Source organism: Humulus lupulus, chromosome 1 (genome assembly GCF_963169125.1).
Source record: "Humulus lupulus chromosome 1, drHumLupu1.1, whole genome shotgun sequence".
In the NCBI taxonomy this organism is placed as follows: Eukaryota; Viridiplantae; Streptophyta; class Magnoliopsida; order Rosales; family Cannabaceae; genus Humulus; species Humulus lupulus.
This window is the reverse complement of record NC_084793.1, coordinates 267581523-267607234: the sequence shown is the minus strand read 5'-3', so window position 1 is coordinate 267607234 and position 25712 is coordinate 267581523.

The window sequence follows — 25712 nt, the reverse complement described above, 5'->3', positions numbered from 1 at the left end:
CACGCTCTCCGTACTCATGGTTGGTCGACCTTTCCTTTGCCATTACCTGCACCATAGAGCACCCGTGAGCCAAAGCCCAGCAAGAAAATTCAACACAGCATATAACATATATATGACAATCTACAATATATAATAAATAGCCAACGAGCTAAACATATAGCGGCCAATGTTGTCCCAGGCGCTTTACCAGGCCTTGGGTTCGCGGTCTTCACCGAGAGGGTGACTTCAGCAACCTAGGAGGGTCTTGCCCTAACGGCTTGAACTCAGCATGCTCAATGTCGATCCTGGCCCCTTGTCGTACTCGACTTTCTACTGTTCTTGGCCTTTCTCGTTCTTGGCCTTCGCCGTTCATTCACAAACATGCATCACATAGCATAATATCAACAGATATTTAAACACATACTGAACATAAACATTGGGCTACACCCTGCAACATAAGCAATAGGACTACACCCTGTAATACAAACAATAGGGCCACGCCCTGCTCTATGGGTGTAATAGTTTCCTTACCTATGTCCTGAGCTATCTGAATGCAGCAATCCCGAGCACATTCCTCTACCTCGAGCCTTGTTGAAAACATAGTCACAACACATTCATAATAACCATCTATCATGTTCTAAACTAATAAATAACTTTGGAATATTAATCTAACCTCTGGGACCTTGGATTCTACCAAACTGGGTAGTAGGATCCTTCTCGAGCCTTAACATTTGATTTCCCGAGCTAAAATCCTTAAAACAGTAATTATTGGCATTTGAGCTGCGGCACGCTTAAGTCAGAGGCAAAATACCTCTCTGCTGAGGGACACGGGCCGCAGCGTGCTACACCTTGTGTCACAGAGTGCCTAGCCAAACAGGGGATTTCCTGCCTCTTTGACACACACGGGTCGCGGCGCCTGAAGAACAAGGCCACATCCCAAACCTCCAAACCCAGAAAATCAAACTATCTTCTGTGTTTTCCCTCGAGCCTAAACCCCAATTTCATACCCCAAACACCAATTCAAACAAAAATCAAGCCTAGACTTCCCTTCCACATAACCTAAACATCTCAACAAAACCACAAACAACTCCACACATTCATCAACACCCAAAATCAAACTCAGAATTGAACTCACATACAAACCTCTAATGCTAGCAGAATTCAACAAGAAGATCAAGTCTAAAAGCTTACCTCTGAAATATATTCGACCCTGAGCTGATTCCCCAAGTCCTCAAGCTTCTAATCTACCAATTCTTTAGCCTAAATCCTCAAGGTTTTCTCCAAAATTCTCAGGCACAAATGAGAGAGAGTGAGAACCGATTGTAAGAGAGAGAGAGAGAAAGAGAGAGAGAGAGCTGAAATGTAACGCCCTGGTTACCCCGGAACAGTTACGGTGAACCAGAAATTGAACTCGCTACCCGAGTCCTTTGGTTAAAAACATGCTTCTAAGTGTTATTAACAGGCTAAGGTGGAAAACTAATCAAAAGGAAAGGATATATTTTATTTAGAACATAAAACTATACATGGGCCCATAAAAAAAAACATTTACAAAATATTTACAACTCAAAATGGTCATTACTATTTCAAATTTTATAACCCGCCGACCTAAGCGGAAAAAATAGGGTAAACCCCCTAGTTCCTCTGAGAACTCCTTGGTCGTAGTGGTCAAGCGGCCGCATATGTACACATCACCACCTAAGCTCTCCACTCAAGGCTAGGTGAGCTTTTCTTTCCCTTTACCTGCACCACATAGCACCCATGAGCCAAAGCCCAGCAAGAAAACACAATATATCATGAATATAGTATCAACAATGATCATAATCATTATTCAGGACTCTCAGTCCAAAACAGATGAGTGACAGTCACAAAAGTCACTAAGGTGGGTTCCGTTCCCTCTAGCCATGTGACGATAGGGTCACCGGGGCTTTACAAATAAGTGATCCTTTCACTAGCTTAAACAGGATAGGTGCATGATGACTAGTCACCAACATAACCTACCTCATGACCATAGAGTCATAACCATGGGATTCCGCTCCCTAGCCATCTGACAAGCAGTCACCTAGGCCTTAGGCCCTGGCTCTGAGTAACTAGTCTTAGACTAGTGAAGCGCTTATAAGTTTCATCGTTCTTAGGGTGCATCATTGCTCCTAGAGTCATTCAATGCTGATATTGATGAGATCTAATCTTTAATCGGTCCTGCGTTCAGGACGCTTATGCCGTTTCTTACTCACAGGTTAGTATATGCGACCAGTTCCGTCCCTGACAAATCAGTGCCATACACAAGTAAGTAAGCTCTGCTAAGCATTTAATATGCAATCAATGTCCACATTGATCAACCAACATGCCTTCACAACAATCATGCATGTCACATATGGGGTGCAGTTTTCTTACCTCTGATTCGAGCGAGAATGAATAAAAGAACGACCCTTGAGAACGATTTGACTTTTAGTCCTTAGCGGTCACCTAGTCATAACCAAATATGGGACACCATCAATAAATGAATAAAAAAGGTTCCCAAACCAAGATCTAGCCTTCGGGACATCAATCCCCACTAATCCGGGTAGTGGGAACAATCCCGAGGCCTAAAACCAAGTTCTCGAGGTCAGAACACTCAAACGGGCTCAAAACTACCCAAGATCTACGGCCCTAGCACCTTGAGCAGCGGCCCCCAGCCACACCAGGAGCAAGGGTCGCGACGCCCCATACCCAGGGCAACGTCACCCAGCAAGGGAAAAATGCCTCCACCTGCTTCTTCGAGCTAGGGCCGCAACCCCCCACCCAGAACCAGCCATAAACCCGATTTCCTTCATCCCAAACCCTCCAAAAACATACCTAAACACTTCCAAATCCAAAAATCAAAGTTCCCAAACTTCCCAATGAACGAAAACCATCAAATCCCGAGGCTCAAACGAACCAAAAACTCAATGATTCACAAAATCCGATTCGAAGCTTAGAAACTCTAAAAACTCAAAACTTAAAACTTAGATTACCTTTGATTGGGTTGTTTCTCGTCAAATCCTTCAGTCAAGAAGCTTCTAATCTTTCCTAGGATCGCTACGCCTCGATCCTCGCTTGATTCTGACTCCTAGAACTCAAGATTTCTTCACAAATGCCTCGAATGGTAAAATGAACTAATGGGAAGAGAGAAAGGGTTTTTCTAACGTACGGTTCTATCTAACAAGCTACTTCAAGCTTAAGTAACCTCAAATAAAACCTAATGCTCGGGGTCCCGAAAACACCCCCGGGGACATTATAGTCAAAACTTCCAGAATTTCCTCCTGATCTCAATAACTCCCAATTTATCATCAAATAACATTCTCATTACTCAATATCCTAATAAAAGACCCCGTTATGAAAAAACTGCTAATTAATAATATAAGACCGTCTCATGCCGAGTAGCTCGAATATATCTCCATAATAATAGGATCTAATCCATAACTCACATTATGCACCAAAATACACAATTATGCCCTCAACGGGCCAAATTATCAAAACACCCTAATAATCGAATGTGGACCCACATGCATGCATATAACAACATATTATAATATAATTTACATAAACATGCATATATTCATTTAATGGCATAATTAAACAATTATGGCCTTCCCGGCCTACTAATCCAGCCACTAAACCGCATTAGGGATTTCGAAGCATTACTACTATCCCCTCTTTACAGAAATTTGATCCTCAAAATTTACCTGAACAGCTCGGGATACTGACTCTGCATATCTGACTCTAGCTCCCAGGTCGCTTCCTCGACCTTGTTGTTCCTCCACAATACCTTAACCAAAGGTATCGTCTTATTCCTGAGGACCTTATCCTTTCTGTCGAGTATCTGAATTGGCTGCTCCTCAAAGGAGAGATCTGGCTCAAGCTCCAGATCTTCATAACTCAAAATATGATTCACATCAGACACATACCTTCGAAGAGCTGAAACATGAAATACATTATGCATGGCCGACAACGCCGGTGGCAAGGCCAACCTGTAAGCCACCTGACCAATCCTCTCCAGGATCTCAAATGGACCTACAAATCTAGGGCTCAGCTTGCCCTTCTTCCCAAACCTTCTCACCCCTTTCCATGGCGAGACTCTAAGGAAGACATAGTCTCCTACCTGGAACTCCACGTTCCTGCGTTTGGGATCTGCATAGCTCTTCTGTCTACTTTGAGAAGTAAGCATCCGAGCTCTAATCTTATCAATAGCCTCACTGGTCCTCTGAACTGCTTCAGGACCCAAGTATCTCCTTTCATCTGTCTCATCCCAATGAATGGGAGATCTGCACTTCCTACCATATAGCATCTCATAAGGTGCAACTCCAATGGTAGACTGATAACAGTTGTTGTAGGAAAAACTCTATCAAAGGTAGATAAATACTCCAAGATCCACCAAAGTCCAGCACACATGCCCACAGCATGTCTTCCAATATCTGGATCGTCCTCTTAGATTGTCCATCTATCTGAGGATGATAAGCAGTACTGAACTTCAATTGTGTCCCCATGGCTTTCTGTAAACTCCCCCAAAACTTGGAAGTAAAAGTGGGGTCTCGATCTGACATGATTGACCTCGGTGCTCCATGGAGGCGCACGATCTCTCTCACATAGAGATCTGCATACTTATCAACTGTATAAGTAGTCCTCACTGGAAAGAAGTGAGCTGACTTGGTGTAGTGATCCAATATCACCCAATTAGAATCATGCTGACCAACAGTCCTGGGTAAGCCCACCACGAAATCCATCATGATGTCTTCCCACTTCCACTCTGGGATATCCAGAGGCTGCAATAACCTTGCCGACCTCTGATGCTCAGCCTTGACCTATTGACATGTCAAGCACTTAGCCACATACTCTACTACATCTCTCTTCATCCCTGGCCACCAATACAACGATCTCACATCCTGATACATCTTCGTGGTGCATGGATGCAAAGAGTAAGGTGCAGTATGAGATTCATCAAGAATCTCTCGCCTTAAAGAAGTGTCTAATGAAACACATATCCGCCCCTTGTATCTCAACAAGCCCAAATCAGACACTGTATAATCTCTGGATGCTCCAGCCAAAACATCCTCTCTGATCTTGATCAGCTGTGGATCACTCAACTAGCCCTCCTTGATTCTCTCCAACAGTGTAGAATGTAGCGTAATATTAGCCAATTGGCCCACCAGCAACTCTATACTAGCTCTGGTCATATCATCTGCTAACTCCCTAGCTATCAGCCTCATACCATAAATCTGTCCCGGACCTTTCTGGCTTAAAGCATCAGCTACCACATTATCCTTTCCTGGATGATACATAATCTAATCTTTCACTAACTCCAGCCAATGCCTTTGTCTCATATTCAAATCTTTCTGGGTGAAGAAGTATTTCAGGCTCTTGTGGTCTGTATAGATCTCACACTTCTCTCCATAAAGATAATGCCTCCATATCTTTAAAGCAAAGACCACAGCCGCCAACTCTAAATCATGAGTGGGATATCTCTTTTCATACTCCTTCAACTGATGAGAGGCATAGGCAATTACTTTCTCTGATTGCATCAGAACACAGCCCAAACCCTAATGAGAAGCATCACAATAAATCACAAACTTCTCCTGATCTGTCGGAAGACTCAGAATCGGAGCTGTAATCAATCTCTGCTTCAGTTCCTGGAAGTTGTTCTCACATTTATCTGACCACACAAATTTCTGACTCTTGCGTGTCAGCTCAGTCAGTGAAGTAGCAATCTTTGAGAACCCTTCCACAAAACGCCTACAATAACCTTCCAATCCAAGGAAACTTCTAACCTCAGAAGCATTCTTTGGCCTTGGCCAATCTCTGACGGCTTCAATCTTTGCTGGATCTACCTTTATCCCCTCCTTACTGACAATGTGCCCAAGAAAGGATACCTGAGATAACCAGAACTCACATTTCTTGAACTTTGCAAACAATCTGTGTTCCCTCAGTTTCTGTAGAACCAACCTCAGATGTTGCTCATGCTCTGACTCAGACTGAGAATATACCAGAATATCATCGATGAAGACGATCACAAACTGGTCCAGATAATCCTTGAACACTCTGTTCATCAGATCCATAAAAGCGGCAGGGGCATTAGTCAATCCAAATGACATAACTAAGAACTCATAATGCCTATACCTGGTACAAAAAGCAGTCTTCGGTATGTCTCTCTACTTGACCCTTAACTGATGATAACCAAAACGAAGGTCGATCTTTGAGAAAAACTTCTTACCTTGCAACTGATCAAACAGATCATCTATCCTTGGCAAATGATACTTATTCTTGATTGTCAACTTATTCAGTTCTCTATAATCAATACACATTCTCAGAGAACCATCTTTCTTCTTTACAAACAGAACTGGCGCACCCCAAGGTGAGAAACTAGGTCTGATAAAACCCAAATCCAACAGTTCTTGTAACTGTACTTTTAATTCTTTCAACTCAGCTGGGGCCATTCTGTAAGGTACTCTAGACACTGGCTCTGTCCCTGGTGCCAGTTCTATCACAAACTCTATCTCTTTGTGTGGTGGCAACCCTGGCAAATCTTCTGGAAACACGTCCAGAAATTTACAGACAAGTCTGGTCTCACTGGCATGACCTGAGTGGTATTAACCACACTGTCTAAGAATCCAATGCAACCTCCTTGCAATAGATCCCTAGCCCTCAAAACATAAATCATAGGTATGCGAGGTCCATGCACAGTACCAACAAACACAAAAGGATCCTCACCTTCAGGCTCAAAGGTGACCATCTTCCTTCTGCAATCAATGGTTGCCCCATACTTCGCTAACCAATCCATACCCAATATCATATCGAAGTCAGCCATAACCAACTCTATCAAATCTACTGATAATTCTCTGCCCTCCACTGTCACTGGTAAAGATCTGACCTATCTCCTGGATACCACTAACTCTCCAGTGGGTAACAAAGTTCCAAACCCCACAGCATAAAAATCATAAGGTCTACACAGTCTATCAATAATACTACTAGCAACAAAAGAATGTGTAGCACCAGAATCAAACAAAACATTATAAGGGGCTCCAACACTAAGAAGCTGACCTGTAACAACTGAGGGAGAAGCCTCAGCTTCTGCTTGTGTCAATGCGAACACTCGAGCTGGGGCCGAGCTGTCCGCTTTTCTGGGTTCTTCTTTTCTTTCCTTAGGGCAATCCTTTTTAAAATGACCCACTGCTCCACAAGAGAAGAAAGCCATTGCCTTACACTCTCCCAAATGATTCCTCTTGCATCTAGGGCATTCAGGATAAGACTTCCAGGCTTCATTACCACCTGGATGACCCATTGAGATACCACAGGGTCGCCTATCAGGACCTGGAACTGGGAAAGGATCAGGAACCTTCCTCTTCTGCTCACTGGAGCCTCCACCCCTACTTGCACTGTCTCGCCAGATCTTGTTCTCCGCACTCTCAGCTGTGAGCGCCTTCTCAACCACCTGTGCATAGGTAGTAACCCCAGCCACAATGGTAATACGTACATCACGGGCTAATCTGGGTTGTAGCCCCTGAAGAAATCTCTCTCTTCTGGTCCCATCAGTGGGCACCAGTTCCATGGCAAATTTCGCCAAACGATCAAATTTCAAGGCATACTCAGTGACTGACAAACCTCCCTGAAGTAGCCTAATGAATTCCTCAGCTTTTGCTGCCCTGATGGGATCATTGTAATATTTCTCGTTGAATGGAGTCTGAAACTCTTCCCAACTCAGGGCATTAACATTTCTGGTCTGGGTAATAACCTCCCACTAGATCTTGGCATCCTCCCAAAACATATAAGTGGCACAAGCCACCCTCTCATTACCAGTTACCCTTATGAAATCAAGGATGGTGGTAATCATACTCATCCACTGCTCTGCCTTGGTAGGATCTGCACTACCCTAAAAAACTGGAGGTTGTTGCTTCCTGAACCTTTCATAAAGAGGCTCCCATTTATTTCCAACCTCAGGCAGCTGCTCTGCTGCTAGCACCGACATAGGAGGTGCCTCTGATACACTGGCCACTACAGGTGCTTGCTATTGTCTTAGGAGACAAAGTTCTTCCGCCTGTCTCAACAATGTTTCCTGCAGATCACTAATTATCTGCTGCCAGTTTACAGGAGCTGGCTGTGGAATCTGTCCTTGGTCATTTTCTTGACCCTGATTGTTATTATTCTGGCCTTGATCACACTGGCCAGCTGACATATCTGTCTGCCCTGGATTCATTCTTATTACTGATACCTTGCTGAAACAATGATCAATATGGTCAGTCAGGTAGTAATAACTAAACCTCTTGTCGCCTTACGGTCCAAGAACAAGCAGACAATTATCATATTCCACAGTCATATAATTATACAAGCAGATACATGTTTATATCATTTAGCTCTGAACATGTATCACATAATACTTCACAATCAACAATATTAATAAGTATGTTCCAGCAATTTCAGTACTAATTAGCACACGGTTGCTGAGAATGTATTATTTAGGGCACAGGTTTAACATGGTGTCTCATGCATGCAGGTAAAGCATTTATACTATATTTAAGCAATTATACATATAACTACATAAATAGTTACCAAACCATGAGTTGAGCTTGACTTTAGTGATGTGTGTACATGCCCAGCCAGTCTTAAGGAACCCTAACCTTAGCACACTCTGATACCAAGTTGTAACGCCCTGGTTACCCCAGAACAGTTACGATGAACCAGAAATTTAACTCGCTACCCGAGTCCTTTAGTTAAAAACGTGCTTCTAAGTGTTATTAACAGGCTAAGGTGGAAAACTAATCAAAAGGAAAGGATATATTTTATTTAGAACATAAAACAGTTCATGGGCCCATAAAAAAACATTTACAAGTTATTTACAACTCAAAATTGTCATTACTGTTTCAAATTTTACAACCCGCCGACCTAAGTGGAAAAAATAGGGTAAACACCCTAGTTCCTCTGAGAACTCGGTCGTGGTGGTCAAGCGGCCGCATATGTACACATCACCACCTAAGCTCTCCACTCAAGGATGGGTGATCTTTTCTATCCCTTTACCTGCACCGCATAGCACCCATGAGCCAAAGCCTAGCAAGAAAACACAATATATCATGAATACAGTATCAATAATGATCATAATCATTATTCAGGACTCTCAGTCCAAAACAGATGAGTCATAGTCGCAAAAGTCACTAAGGTGGGTTCCGTTACCTCTAGCCATGTGACGATAGGGTCACCGGGGCTTTACAAATAAGTGATCATTTCACTAGCTTAAACAGGATAGGTGCATGATGACTAGTCACCAACATAACCTACCTCATGACCATAGAGTCATAACCATGGGATTCTGCTCCCTAGCCATCTGACAAGAAGTCACCTAGGCCTTAGGCCCTAGTTTTGAGTAACTAGTCTTAGACTAGTCAAGCGCTTATAAGTTTCATCAACCTTAGGGCCGGTCCAGCATCAATGCTACTAGAGTCATTCAATGCTGATATCGATTAGATCTAATCTTTAATTGGCCCTGCGTTCAGGACGCTTATGCCATTTCTAACTCACAGGTCAGTATATGCGACTAGTGTCGTCCCTGACTAATCAGTGCCATACACAAGTAAGAAAGCTCTGCTAAGCATTTAATATGCAATCAATGTCCACATTTATCAACCAATCTGCCTCAACAACAATCATGCATGTCACTTATGGGGTGCAGTTTTCTTACCTCTGATTCGAGCGAGAATGAATAAAAGAACAACCCTTGAGAACGATATGACTTTTAGTCCTTTAGCAGTCACCTATTCATAACCAAATATGTGACACCATCAATAAAATGAATAACAAAGGTTCCCAAACCAAGATCTAGACTTCGGGACATCAATCCCCACTAATCCGGGTAGTGGGAACAATCCCAAGGCCTAAAACCAAGTTCCCGAGGTCAAAACACTCAAACGGGCTCAAAACTACCCCAAGAGTTGCGGCCCTAGCTGCTTGAGCCGCGGCCCCCAGCCACACAAGGAGCAAGGGTCGGGGTGCCCCATACCCAAGGTCGCGGCGCCCAGGAAGGCCAAAATGCCTCCACCTGCTTCTTCGAGCTAAGGCCACGGCGCCCAAGAACAGGGCCGCGACCCCCCACCCAGAACCAACCATAAACCTGATTTCCTTCATCCCAAACCCTCCAAAAACATACCTAAACACTTCCAAATCCAAAAATCAAAGTTCCCAAACTTACCAATGATCCCAACCCATCAAATCCCGAGGCTCAAACGAACCAAAAACTCAATGATTCACAAAATCCGATTCGAAGCTTAGAAACTCTAAAAACTGAAAACTTAGATTACCTTTGATTTGGTTGTTTCTCGTCAAATCCTTCGATCAAGAAGCTTCTAATCTTTCCTAGGATCGCTATGCCTTGATCCTCGCTTGATTCCGACTCCTAAAACTTAAGATTTCTTCGAAAATGCCTCGTATAGTAAAATGAACTAACGGGAAGAGAGAAAGGGTTTTTCTAACGTACGGTTCTATCTGACAAGCTACTTCAAGCTTAAGTAACCTCAAATGAAACCTAATGCTCGGGGTCCCGAAAACACCCCCGGGGACATTATAGTCAAAACTTCCAGAATTTCCTCCTGATCTCAATAACTCCCAATTTATCATCAAATAACATTCTCATTACTCAATATCCCAATAAAAGACCCCGTTATGACAAAACCGCTAATTAATAATATAAGATCATCTCATGCCAAGTAGCTTGAATATATCTCCATAATAATGGGATCTAATCCATAACTCACATTATGCACCAAAATACACAATTATGCCATCAACGGGCCAGATTATCAAAACACCCTAATAATCGAATGTGGACCCACATGCATGCATATAAAAACATATTATAATATAATTCACATAAACATGCATATATTCATTTAATGGCATAATTAAATAATTATGGCCCTCCCGGCCTACTAATCCAGCCACTAAACCGCATTAGGGATTTTAGGGCATTACATAAAAGCTGGGAATTCCTTCATGTTTTTCTTCTAACTCCCTCTAGAGTCCTAGCAGTCAAAGGAGTCTAAGTCTATCCCTTGCCAAAAGTCTAAAACTCCCCTTAAGTCTATCCAAATCCTCAAGTGCCACCAAGAACAATTTCGTCAATTTCCACATCCCGTTAATTCCTCGAGTATTCCAATAAATCCCTGCTCAACCCCGAAATGTCCAAATAATTGTTAAATCACCACTCGTTACTTGATAAATCCCGAACACACATTACGTTCCCAAAATATCCCTAGGCTCCTCCCGAGCCGGGTATTCGACCCCGTTGTGACTTTTGAACTAAATTGCTCCCTAGGACCGTCTCGGATTGCATGTCACAAATATATCACCAATCACTCGTGGTATCAATCACAATATACACAAATATTGCATTTATTCCCTTAACGGACTAAGAATACAAATATACTCCTAATAACCAGATGGGGCCCACATGCATATTTAATTCACCTAAACATGCATTTCTAATCATATAATCACCAAATTACGACCGGGATCTCTATTAAGGAACTAGAGTGGAATCCTATTTTTGTCGCTTAGGCCGACCTCTCTTTTGTAATTTTTTTAGTTATAATTGACTTTTAAACTTTTTCGGGATCCCATGTACAAACTTAAACTTTTAAATTGAAAATGATTACTGTTTGACCAAAATTTTTAGTACCTACTCCATTATTTAACTTTAATTACACATTTAGGTCCAAATGTCTCTGTTAGCGAGTTAAGCACTATTTTAAAACACACAGTGTAATGGTCCTAGATTAATAGGACGTTACAAGACCTATACAAAAGAGATGTTTCTAGTTATACAAAAGAGATAATTCTAGCCTATACAAAATAAATAGTTCAGGACTATACAAAAGAGATGTTTCAGAAACATGCCAACATATAAGTACTGGCCACCAGAGTTTTCTTTCTGCCTCTTTTCCCTCTCCCTTCTTTACACAATGGCTTTGGATTCTTCTTTTTGGACACCCCGCCTTCTTGTATGTATTGTGTTGAAATTATAGAATATTCAATCAATTATAACAATGCAACAAATGAAATCAACTTCCAAACATAAACTTAATACAAAAAAGGTTACCTCTACAACCGTTTCATTTTGAAAATTTGGAATTGTGTGTCCAACCTATTTCCAATTGCTACATGTATTCACCTTTTCAAATCTCCTTGGATTAGTGGCACCAGGGGTATTTCATCCACCTCTTTTCTCCTAGACTTTTTGGGTCTCCATGGCATTGAAGTTTCTGGGGGTGATATAGGATTCTGACAAGGTATAGGCCATTTATCAAGACATGGCATAAGATGAATTGATCCTGAGTGGGTTTCTTCAAATGCAACTTTCATGTAGAAAACAACTATAAAATTCATGACATCTATGTTGCTGAACCAAATAAATGCTAGTGCATGAGCACAAGGTAGGACATTCAATTAGAAACTCCTACATGTGGAAGTCCTCTTGTACAAATCCACAACAAAGAATTCAGTGTTCATGAAGCTGTCCACAAATGTAGTTGAGGTGGACATGGTTGGGAGACAATTCCTTGTCACTTTTTTGTTTTTATCAAGAAAGTGTGATAAGTTCAATTTTAATAATATTTTATTAAAATTATTGGGCTTAGAAATTGTCAGTTTTTAGTTATTTTAAATAATTTAATTTAGTATTTTGTGATTTTTGGGCTAAAAAGATTTTTAAGAGTTAATATATACTTTTATTACTAGTAAAATAAATTGGGTATAAATTAATATTTCTATAAATTTAATTGATATATTTTTAGTTTGTAAATATTTATTTTTAATTTGGTTTACTTTGTTTGGAAAATAAATGTGTTATTTTTGTAGAAGAAAAAGAAAAAATTGGTGAAATGCTAGAGAAAAAAAGGCACAAAGCAAGAGAAATAAGCCCGGCCTAAAATGAAAGAGCTTGAGCCGTGTAAGCCATTTTTGAACCGAGCTATTAGCTAGAGTCGCCAAGCCAGGCTGAGTCGATCCATGTGCTTGCGCCAAGTATTACCACCTCCATCATCTTTTAAGCATGTGGGCCCCGCGTTAACTTCTTTTTAACTCTCTCTTCAAGCATGTGTAATGCACACACCAATAATTTGGAGAGTGTTATTCACACGCGGCTAAGGGGAGCTTCATCAACAACATGGTGAAAATCGTGTGGGTCCTACTTTGACTCTCAACAAGTTTTGCCTCACTCTCTTCACTCATAAGTGAGTCACACACACTAATAAGAGAGCAAGTGCTCTCCACACGTGCGTCAAGGCATTTTTCTTCAGCTATTGCGTACGAAATTGAAGAATTAAATTCTAGTTTTTGCATCAAATTAGTTTTTTCTACATTACAAAAATGGATATATCATTCAAATATCAAAATGAAAATTTAAATTAATTAGTTTATAGTTATTATTTACATAATTTAGATTTTATCTCTTTTAGTAATTTCAAAAATTGTAGAACTATTATAAATAGAGATTTATCACTATTTGTAAATAGACTATCTATTCTCGGTTTTAGAGAGACATTCTCATTTACTATTTTTCTTTTAGTAAATTTAGTTTTTTTTATTGTTGTGTTTATTTTGAAAGGTGATTCAAAAGCCTTAAATATGATTTTTTGGTTTTAATAATTTTCATCGTTCTTCTATTCTCTTGTATAAAACTGTTTCTATTTTTGTAATTGAATGCTATGAATCTTGTGATATCTTGTTAGGTGGCCAACTAATTAGGGTATTACATTGTTCTATTATCATCTTAGGATTGATATTCACCTAATAGTTTAGTGTAGTGTCCCAAATTTGATAATAAGGCTTAGTGCCTTGATTAGCGTGTTGGGAGGGCAATAATAGATTTAATTACGTTAATATATGAATTTGATGATTAAGTGATTAGAAATGCATGTTTAGGTGAGTTAAATATGCATGTGGGCCCCATCTAATTATTAGGGGTATATTTGTAATCTTAGCCCGTTGAGGGCATAAATGCAATATTTGTGTATATTGTGATTGATACCACGAGTGAGTGGTGATATATTTGTGATGCACAATCCGAGACGGTCCTAGGGAGCAGTTTAGCTAGAAAGTCACAACGGGGTCGAATAGCCGGCTCGGGAAGAGCGAAGGGGTATTTTGGGAATGTAATGTGTACTTGGTTTTTATCGAGTAACATATAATAATTTAGCAATGATTTGGACATGTTGGGTTCGAGGAGTTAGCAAGATATGTCAAATGACGGAATTGCCCATGGTGGCACTTGAAGATTTAGATAAGCTTAAGGGGTATTTTGGACTTTTAACTAAATAGGGGTTTGATCACTTAGGCAGCTGAGGTTCTAGGGTCATTTAGAAAGAAAAAAAACACATACGTCTCTCTTAGCTCTCTCTCTCTCTCATTCAGTTCTCACTCTCTCTCTTTGGTGTTTGACAATTTTGGAGAAACCTTGAGGATTTAGGCTGAAAAACTGGCGGATTGGAAGCTTGAGGACTTAGGAAATCAGCTCAGGGTCGAGTACAATTCAAAGGTAAGCTTTTCTTCTTTTTCTCCATGTTGAATTCTGCTGGAATTAGAGGTTTGCATGAAAGTGAGTTTTAATTTGAATTTTGAGTGTTAGTGAGGATTAGGGAGCTGTTCTTAAGTGGATATGATGTCTAGGTTGTGTGGACAAGGAATACAGGTTCAATTATGAGTTTAATTGATGTTTGAAGTATGACAATGGAGTTTAGGCTCGAGGAAAAACGTAGGAAATGGTGTGATTTTCTGGGTTTGGGGGCTTAGACAGCGACCCTGTTCTTCAGGTGCCGCAGCCCGTGTGTGTCGAAGAGGCTGGAAGCCTTTATCTGCCTAGGCGCGCTGCGGCGCAAGGTATAGCACGCTGCAGCCTGTGTCCCTCAGCAGAGAGGCATTTTGCCTCCGACTTGAGTGTGTCGCGGCCCTTAAGGGGGCTGAGCTGCGACTCAAATGCAAATATTGGCTGTTTTAAGGTTTTTAGCTTGAGAACTCAAATGCTAAGGCTCAGGAAGGATTTTATTACACCGATTGGTAGAATCCAAGGTCCCAGAGGCTAGATTAATATTCTGAAGTTATTTGTTGGATTAGAACTTGATGGATGGCTATTATGAATATGTTGTGACTAGGTTTTCAACGAAGCTCGGGTTAGAGGACTGTGCTCGGGATTGCGATGCTCAGATAGCTTTAGATACATGTAAGAAAACTGTTGTACCCATAGAGCAGGGCGTGGCCCTATTGTGTTGTATTGTAGGGCATAGCCATATTGATTGAATTGTAGGGTGTAGCCCAATTGTTTATGTTTAGTATATGTTTAAATATTTGTTGATATTATGCTATGTGATGCATATTTGTGAGTGAACGATCAAGGCCGGAAATGGTAAAGGCCGGGAACGTCGAAGGCCGGGAACGGCGAAGGCCGGGAACGGCGAAGGCCGGGAACGACGAAGGCCGGGAATGGCGAAGGCCGAGAACGACAGAAAGCCGAGTACGGCAAGGGCTGGGATCAGCGTTGTGCACCCAGAGTGCAGGCCGTTACGGTGAGACCCTCCTAGGATGCTGGAGTAATCTTGTCGGTGAAGATCGCGAACCCAGGGCCTAGTAAAGCGCCTAGGACGGCGTTGGCCATTATATGTTTAGCCTGTTGGCTATCTTGATGTATATTGTTGACTAATGTGCATATATTATATGTTATATGGGAGTTTTCTTGCTGGGCTTCGGCTCACGGGTTCTCTATGGTGCAAGTAAGGGTAAAGGAAAGGTCAACCAACCATGAGTACGGAGAGCGTGGAGCGACGGGTACATGTTCGGCCTGTCTGGCCGCAATGACCAAGGTTATTTTGGAATGATGTAATGTATTTGGTTTATTTGTCGCTTAGGTCAACCTTAAATGTGTTTTCAGATGTAAAGTATTTTCTGAACAGTATTTTGGGATCCCAAATGTATAACTCTTACATTTTCAATGGACGACCATATTTTTATATTAAATGCCTTTAAACGAATTTTATCATAGTTTAGCTACACTTTTAACCTAAAACCTCGATTAGCGAGCTAATGACACGTTTTTAACTCACTTAGTAACGGTTCTAAGGAAGTAGGGCGTTACATTTATGGTTCTAAGTATAGTGATAAATTGTAACTAAGTATTGTAACGAGTATTTTAATTGTGATGAAGAATAAAACCTAGGTTAAATGAATTGCATTCTTAATGAATTTTTTGCCTAGATTAACTTGTTTCCACTTAATGTAATTTTTTTCCTGAGTTGAATGAGTCATATGCTTAATGGTATTATTGTTTTGTAAAAAGAATTAATTAATGAGCATTTAGCGTTAATTAATTGTAATAGGGGAATTGGGATAATTGACTGCTGAAGTGTTATTTGCGGGGTTTGTAGTTTAATTGGGAATAGGGAATAAGGTCCGTCATTGTTGATTGATTGATTGTTGAAGGTGGAGAATAATTCATAATTGTTCTTTAAAATTTTAGTTATCAATTGTTCTTTGCTTGTTACTTTATTTTATGTTATTGAATTTTGAAAAAAAAAAATCTTATTTTTAATCCTTGTTTCTAGTTTGAATGATAAGTTGACTAATATGCATCGCTGATTCAACCTGTATTTACCATTTTACTAAATAATTGGTAATACTGAAAATAAAATCTTTGGTAAATTTGATATGACATACGACATGCATCAATGTCCAAGATCCTCATGCCAACCAGATGCACCAACTTTTTAACACTTTCCCATTTGGTACAAAATATGCGCATCAGCCAATACCATATTTTCTCCAACATGGTTATAATAGACTTGTCCCTGGCACCTATTATCGTTGAGTTAAAGATCTCACATCGATTATTGCAAAGCATATCACACTTCATATGCTCTCAAAATGGGACTTGGTCCACTCTGTAGGTGCCTTATTGGACAACCAAGTGCATGCGACCTCATTGATTTGTTTTAAGTCATCCATTCTCCTTATCCATTCTTCTTTGGTGGGGGGCCTTGTTGTTACCCATGACATTTGCTTAAGTAGCAAACCAAGGTAATCCTTCTTGAAGTTGGCATGTAAATGCTTAACACAAAACCTGATTTCAACACCTTTAAATAACTTCTCCAAAGCATTTTCTAATCCCTTTTGCCTGTCACTCAGCATACAAAAGCTTTGTGGATTTTGGATCTATAAATCCTCTTTCACTAATTCAAGAAACCAAGTCCAACTTGGTGTGTTCTCCTTCTCCACTACAACATAAAACATTGGGAACATTACATTGACTGAATCAATTCCAATTGATGTTAACAACAAGCCCTTGCAATAGCCTTTAAGAAAGTAGGTATCTACACCAATCAATAGCCAACATCCTCTGTTGAATCCATATTTGCATGCCTATAGTATTTCTTGTCCCCTTCCATCCTAGTTTTAAGTATAGCAGTAGAACCAGGGTTAGTTGCTCAAATCTGGTTTTCTTCTAAAATTGCGTATTACTCCTTCACATACCCTTCAAGAATTTATGTAGCAACTTTCTTTGCTCTGTAGAATGCAGAATTGGTTGTATTTTCATATTTACCCTTCGAAGTCATCTCTTTAAAACATTTGAAATCCATGTTGGGATTCATACGAAACTGCTCTAAATAATGATTCCCTAGCCATGTGGAATCCACATGCCTGTTATTGAAAACAATGCCACATTCATGTCAGTCAACTAGAGTGTGAACTCTAAAACTCTTGTTGTCCACACCCTTTTGTTGCCTTGCATATAACACCCATGGAAAACCTTTTCCTCTACACTTTGCTCGAACTCTTAATTGATAATTCATCACATAAACAAATTTCATATCATTGTGAATAAAGTACTCTTTCAGAGCATGTTTGAGCTGCTCAACAGTAGCAAATTCCTTCCCCAAGCAGAATTTGAATGTGTTGAATTTTGCAGTCCTTGGATTGTACTCTTTCTTGCTCCTCTTTCAATCATGCTCATCCTCATCCTTATCACTACATAAGCTATGCACATCACTATAAATATGTAGGCATCTTCATCTCCATTCTCGTCAACCCCATGGATGCATAACGAAGGGACAAATGCCCATCATCTACTTGAATCTGGTGTTAGGAACAGTTCCTAGTGCGCAACGGAAATTATGGTAATGGTAATATTGTATACAACAACTTTTTTTTTTCATATAAACAACTTTCTATGAGGATCCTTTAATATGCAATATGTTAATCAATATATAATATGTATATGAAAAAATAATACGAAATGATTTACCTCTTGTAGCCTATCAAAAATCCTTAAATCTTTTCATATATATTTTGATCTTCCTATTCTCGCTAGAGTACTCACACCTAGATCTTCCAAGACGTTCTCTACACCTCAAGATATGGGTGGGCACATAGAGAACAAGAATCGATTTTGTGAATAAAAAATATTCTTAACATATGAGACACTTGATTATAGACTAGAGAGAAATAACTTTTCTTTTGTGAAAAATATGATAGTTTTTTCTTCTCTGTAAAAACTTCTTGTTTTTATTTTCTATCATATAGAATATATATAGAAATTATTATCACAATAATAATAATAATAAATAAAAATAATCATCTTTAATAATAATAATGATAAAAGACAAAATCTTACATTCCATTTTAAAACCCATTTTAAAATGTTTTATGAATTAATTAAAAATAAAATAAAAAATCAATAACCGATCACATCAGTAGTGCTACATGCATAGAGCAGTCCAAGCCCTATGCGTGTGGCACTATCCCTGAAAATGGAATTTGATTTTTCATGTGTTTTTATTTTAATTAATTAATAATTAGAAATTCAAATAAAGTATCATCTTTCTAAGGAAAAGATAACAACTTAAATTTCAAATTTTAAAATTTGAATTTCCATTATCATCTTATTATTAATTAAATAAATATAATAATCAAAATCAATTTTGACTGTCCATATTTATCTATTCACACTTAAATAAAATAATTGATTAAAATCAATTTCTTCTATTTCTACACAATTTTGAAAATTGCACAAATGCAATAACAAATTGTGCAACTTCAATTATCACATAATTGCACATTTATCCCGAAGAATAAATATTCTCTCAAATAGTCCATTCACAGTTTGACCCTTGTATCAACTCTTACCTTGATTAGTGTTGATAGAGCTGCCTCAAGGACCTATGGACCAATAATTCCAAGCTATAATAAATAAAAGATTATTAACCAAAACTCTTTGATTCAATAATCATATTTATTAATCTCATGATTATTCCACTATAAATATGAGACTGAACTCTTGAAAATTAAAGACATACATTTACTGAGTACTTTATTGTAACCATAAAGTGTCCATTAATATAATCATTACATGCAAATTAATCATCTATTGATGATTCATAATTAAGTGGGAATGAAATTACTGTTTTAGCCTTTTAATTATATCTTGATTCCTAGTGTACCATTGACTTTACTAGTGAAGGTTAATTCAAAATCTAATTATGAATTTGACGTCAATAATCTTTTCAGTTCCAAAAGCCAACCCAATAGGGAACCATCATTCAATCTATAAGAATATATAGATTCCATGTTTGTTAAGCTATGTCCCCAGCCATACACATCATTAGCCTGATCATTCTGACAAACTGTAACGCATGAATCAAAGGATCAATTGACATATATACGTGTTCATAGTAACTTCAGGATTAAGATCAGTTTGTATATGATTATCAGTTGATGTGTCTTATAATACTACGAAATAGTATATAAACAAGTATTATTAAATAACATCTGGTCCAGTTCTACATACTCTCAGCATGAAAAGTACCTCCACTAAAGTGTCTTACTACACTAGCAACCTGAATCTAGGTCACATGTATTCATAATACTAGTGGACCGTACTAGCAGTAATTAATCTAAAGATTCCATAACTTTATTTTATTGCGAACTATTTAAGTTCATTATCTCAATCTTGACCCTCTCATACCAATATGAGATTGAGACCTCATAGATGAACTTGAGAATTTTATGATATTTACTTAATATTACTAACAATAATATAGTACATAAGCTACATATATACAATAATTCAATAAATTCATTTATTTCATTAAAATCATTGTCAACTACAATTTCTTTAAGGGCACAATTCCCAAAAATCTCCCACTTTCCCTAAAGCAAATGAGGCATTTCCCTTAACCCCATGCTTCTTACATGACCCTTAAATGATTTAATAGATAAAGTCTTTGTGAACGGATCTACAAGATTATCTTCAGAGGCAATATTTAAGACAACAACAACTCATCGGTTGACTATCTCTCAGATCAAATGATATTTCCTCTCGATGTGCTTCCCCCTCTTGTGACTTCTGGGTTCCTTTGAATTAGCAACTGCCCCACTGTTATCACAGTACAAAACAAGTGGCAGGTCAATGCCTGGAATAACTTTTAGATCAATATAGAACTTCTTGAGCCACACAACCTCTTTAGTTGCTTCACAAGCTGCTATGTATTTGACTTCCATGTTGGAGTCTGCAGTACTGGATTGTTTAATACTTCTCCAAAGTACAACACCTCCTCCAAGTGTGAAAATTGATCCAGATGTCGACTTTTGACTATCTTTGTCTGATTGAAAATCAGAATCAGTATATCCAATGGGGTTCAAGTATCCACCTGAATGCACAAGTATGTAATCTCTAGTATGTCTAAGATACTTGAGAATATTCTTTACTACTATCCAATGACTCAATCCAAGATTGGACTGATAATGTTGACTATCCCTACTACATAACAGATGTCAGGTCTGGTGCAAAACATTGCATGAATTAGACTGCCTACTACAGAGGCATAGGGATATTGTCTCATGTCCTCCTCTTCTTGAGGTGTTTGTGGACATTGTTCTTTAGATAATTTAACCCCTGACCAAGTAGGCATAGTGCCTTTCTTTAAGTTTTTCATGCCAAAGCGTTCTAGCACTTTATCAATATAAGTTGCTTGAGATAGTTCCAAAAATTTGTTCTTTCGATCTCTATAGATATGAATTCCCAAAACATATTTGGCTTCTCCCAAATCTTTCATTTGGAATTGTTTAGCTAACCATTTCTTTACTTTTGATAATGTTTCTATGTCATTCCCAATGAGTAGAATATCATCAACGTAAAGAGTGAGGAATACCACAATCATATCTTTGATTTGTTTGTAAACACAAGGTTTATCAACATTTTTTTCAAAACCAAAAATTTTGATTGTTTCATCAAATCTAAGATTCCAAGAACTCGAAGCTTGTTTAAGTCCATAAATAGACTTAAGAAGCTTGCAAAATTTTTGCTCCTAACCTCTAACTTCGAACTCTTCTGGTTAAGGCATGTAAATGGTTTCGTCAATGTAGCCATTCAGAAAAGTTGTTTTAACGTCCATTTGCCAAATCTCATAATCCATGCAAGCAGCTATGGATAAGAGTATGCGGATAGATTTGAGCATGGCCACAAGTGAAAAAGTTTCTTCATAATCAACTCCTGCTTTCTATGTGTAGCCCTTTGCCACTAGCCTTGCTTTGAAAGCCTCTACTTTCCCATCTGCTCCTTTCTTTTTCTTGAATATCCATTCGCAACCAATGAGTCATTCCTTCAATTTCTCTAACCCTTGTATCCTTTCTGTCGCAAAGTATTACCAAGAAACTGAACCGATCTTCAATTTTATTCACAGCCTTCCAAAGTATCCTTGGAATCACCTAGACTTAAGTGGACAATTCTCAACACATGAGATAGATATAGAGAGAAGAAGAGAAAAGAACAATAAGGCTTAGAAAATGGCTTATATTTAGAGAGAATCTAAAACCTATCAGAAAACTAGTGTTTGTCATCTTATTTCAACTCCCACTTAACATTCCTATTATAGACTCATTTAGGTCATTTATTTAATTAAAAAAAATCAATAAAATAATAGCCAATTAACATCCCTAGGTCGAAATTATCATGGGCTTTAGGCCCGTGAAATTCCCATTTAATTATAAGCTCGTTTGACTTAAAATCAAGGTCTGTATTATTTTCTATTGATTTAATTATTAAATAGTTATTTAAATCCTTTATCAAATTAATTATTTATAATTTGAACCTTGATTTAAAGTTATTTATTAATTTAGATACCAATTTATCTTAATTAACAAATCTTCAATAATTTCTCTTTTCTTCTCTAAATTGTATAACTCTGTGAAACTATCCAAAATTGACCTAGTCAACTTTGATAATTATAATTGATAATTAAATAAATTAATTGAGACTATCTATATGATTTTATCCAAGGTACAGTGGGGACCATGGGCCTACGAAATCAAGCTCTAATAAGTTATCATAAATCTAACAAATAAATTTACTAACTTATTAATTCCTCGTTACTCCACTAAAGAGTCAGAATTGCACTCTTGAATTCATAGAACGCTCTATAACAAATATAGATACGCTATTAATTATTCATCATTACAACCATAATTGTCACTCAATCCTCTATAGACGGTCTACAATGAGATGGGAGTAGAATACCGTTTTACCCCTCATTGTATTTTATCCTTAAAACACTTAGTTCTTTGTAAATGATATTTCAGTAAACTAATATTAATTACTGAAATGAGATCTCTATCATTTAGCACCTTGAACCAAACTAAAAGGAAACCATCATTTCACTTCTTCATCAGAAGCTATAGATGTTTATAACTATGATTAACACTCCCACTCAATTATACTACTGAGTTCCCAAGATGTAAGTAGGGTTAATCCATAGAGTAAGCTAGTAACGAACAAGTCAAAGAACTCAAATAATACAATCAGTTAGAATCCTAACCACTCATAATTGAGATTGAATTGACCTATGGTCAACTATATGACATGATTAGAATAGATAATACCGGTATGTTTACTTATCCTATCAACTGTCAATATCGGTCCAGTCCGATATAACAAATACATCCGATCTTATCTACTTTGGTAATGTTCTGGAAAGAACATAACACTGTAATGTGTAAGTAGAACATATCGTAGATTGGCAAGTCAGTGTAAATCTTGTGCATTGACTAATCTTAGGACTAACTTATATTTGAACATATAATCATATTTATATTCCACTGTGATTACGTCACTATAAATACGATTATCTATATGCTCGGGATTTAATAGAAGTTTATATTAAACAAATAATCATGAAAATAAAACATGTGAGCAAAGTGACTGACCAAGTCAAAAAAATGATTTCTATAATTTTATTGATAATAAATGAGATTACAAAGAAATTGAGTTTTAATTAGGGCATAAAACCCCAACAAACTCCCACTTGCACTAATTGAAACTAATGCCTTAATTCTACTAATCCCATTTCTTTGATATGCTTATCAAATGTAACTTCTGGTAGTGTCTTTGTAAACGGGTCTGCAAGATTGTCTTCAGATGCAATCTTCATAACCTCCGCTTCTCCCCTGGCCACATATTCTTGAATAATGTCACTTCCTTTCTATATGCTTACTCCTCTTGTGACTATGAGGTCTTTCGAGTTGGCTATCGCTCCTGTATTGTCATAAAACAACACAAGCGGTTTATCCATTTCTGGAATAACACCAAGATTCGAATAGAACTTTTTTAGCCAGACTATTTCCTTAGCTGCGTCTGATGCGGCTATGTACTCAGCCTCCATGGTGGAATCTGAGATTGCAGACTGCTTTACGCTTCTCCATATCACAGCTCCACCCCCAAAAGTAAACACCATTCCAGAAGTAGACTTCCTGTCATCGACGTCAGTCTAAAAATCTGAATCGGTGTAGCCTATAGGGTTCAAAGCACCACCCTTGTAAACTAACATATTATCCCTAGTCCACCTTAAATACTTCAGGATATGCTTAATTGCTATCCAATCTTCCGGTACTGGGTTTGACTGATACCTGCTCACTACTCCCACTGCATAGCAGATATTTGGTCTAGTACACAACATAGCATACATCAGACTTCCAACTGTAGATGCGTAAGGAAATTTTCTCATTGCATCTTCCTCTTCAGGAATCTGGGGAGACTGCTTCTTTGAAAGATGAATTCTATGGCGGGACGGTAAATGTCCTTTCTTGGAATTTGTCGTTGAGAATTGTTCAAGCACTTTATCTATGTAAGTTGCTTGAGATAAAGCGAAGAGTCTGTTCTTTCTATCCCTAATGATCTGGATACCTACAACATAACTTGCTTCACCCAAATCCTTCATCTGGAATTGAGTGCTCAGTCAATTCTTCACATCTGACAATTTCTTAACATTGTTTCCAATGAGTGAGATATCATCTACACAAAGAACCAGGAATACCACTATTTGATTTGCCTTCAGTTGGTAAACACAAGGCTCATCAATATTTTGTTTAAATCCATAGTTTTTTATTATTTCATCAAGCCTAAGATTCCAGGAACGAAAAGCTTGCTTAAGTCCATAGACGGACCTATTCAACTTGCAAACTTTTCTTTCTTGTCCAGCTACTTTAAATCCTTTTGGATGATCCATATAAATGACTTTGTCAAGCTTCCTATTAAGAAAAGTTGTCTTGACGCCCATTTGCCAGATCTCATAGTCGAGAGCGGCTGCTATGGATAGGAGGATGCGAATGGACTTGAGCATGGCTACTGGACTAAAAGTTTCCTCAAAGTCCATGCCTTCTCTTTGGGTATAACCCTTTTCCACTAATCGAGCTTTATAAGTCTCGATATTTCCATCAATACCTTATTTTTTCTTGTAGATCCACTTGCACCCAATGGCCCTAAAGTCACTAGGTGCTTCCACAAGATCTCAAATGGAATTTGAGTACATGGACTCCATTTCCTGTTTCATGGCTTCGAGCCAGAGTTCCTTTTCAGGGCTTTCCATTACCTGTTTGAAAGACAATGGATCATCATCACTAGTGTCACCAACAACCATATTGGTTTCACCATCCAAACCATAGCGATCTGGGTTCCTAGAAACCGTCCCACTACAACGAGGCTCTGTGACTGTTTGCTGAGGAATAGTGGTACTTTCTTCATTTAAATCGACTTGCGTCAGTTGGACATGAAGAGTGGGAATTTCATCATCAACTTGCGTTGATGATGATGGAACATTGGTTGGAGTCAATTCTTGAACCATCTCCTCTAAACCTACTTTGCTACGTGGTTTGAAGTTTTGGACATAGTCATTTCCAGAAAAGTAGCATTCGTAGAAGTAAACACTTTCTTTTCTGAATGACTATAGAAAATTCCACCCCGAGTACCTTTAGGATAGCCAACAAACATGCAAACTTCAATTCACGGTTCTAGCTTTCCTTCATTTTTCCTCAGGACGTGGGCAGGACACCCCCAGATTCTATAATGGCGTAAACTAGGTTCACGACCATTCCAGCATTCTAAAGGTGTTTTGGGGATTCATTTAGACGGAACAACATTGAGAATGTCGTTCGCAGTTTCAATTGCATGTCCCCAAAATGAAGTTGGTAGAGTTTAGTAACTAAGCATGCATCTAACCATTTCCAATAAAGTTCTGTTCTGACGTTCCGCTACACCATTTTGTTGCGAAGTACTTGGGGCAGTTAATTGTAATAAAATTCCAAGTTCAGTTAAATGATCTTGGATTTGCATATCCAAATATTCTCCACCCCTATCAGATCGCAAGATGTTTAACATTTTACCTAATTGGTTCTGAGCCATTGCTAGGAATTCCTAAAACTTTGAAAAT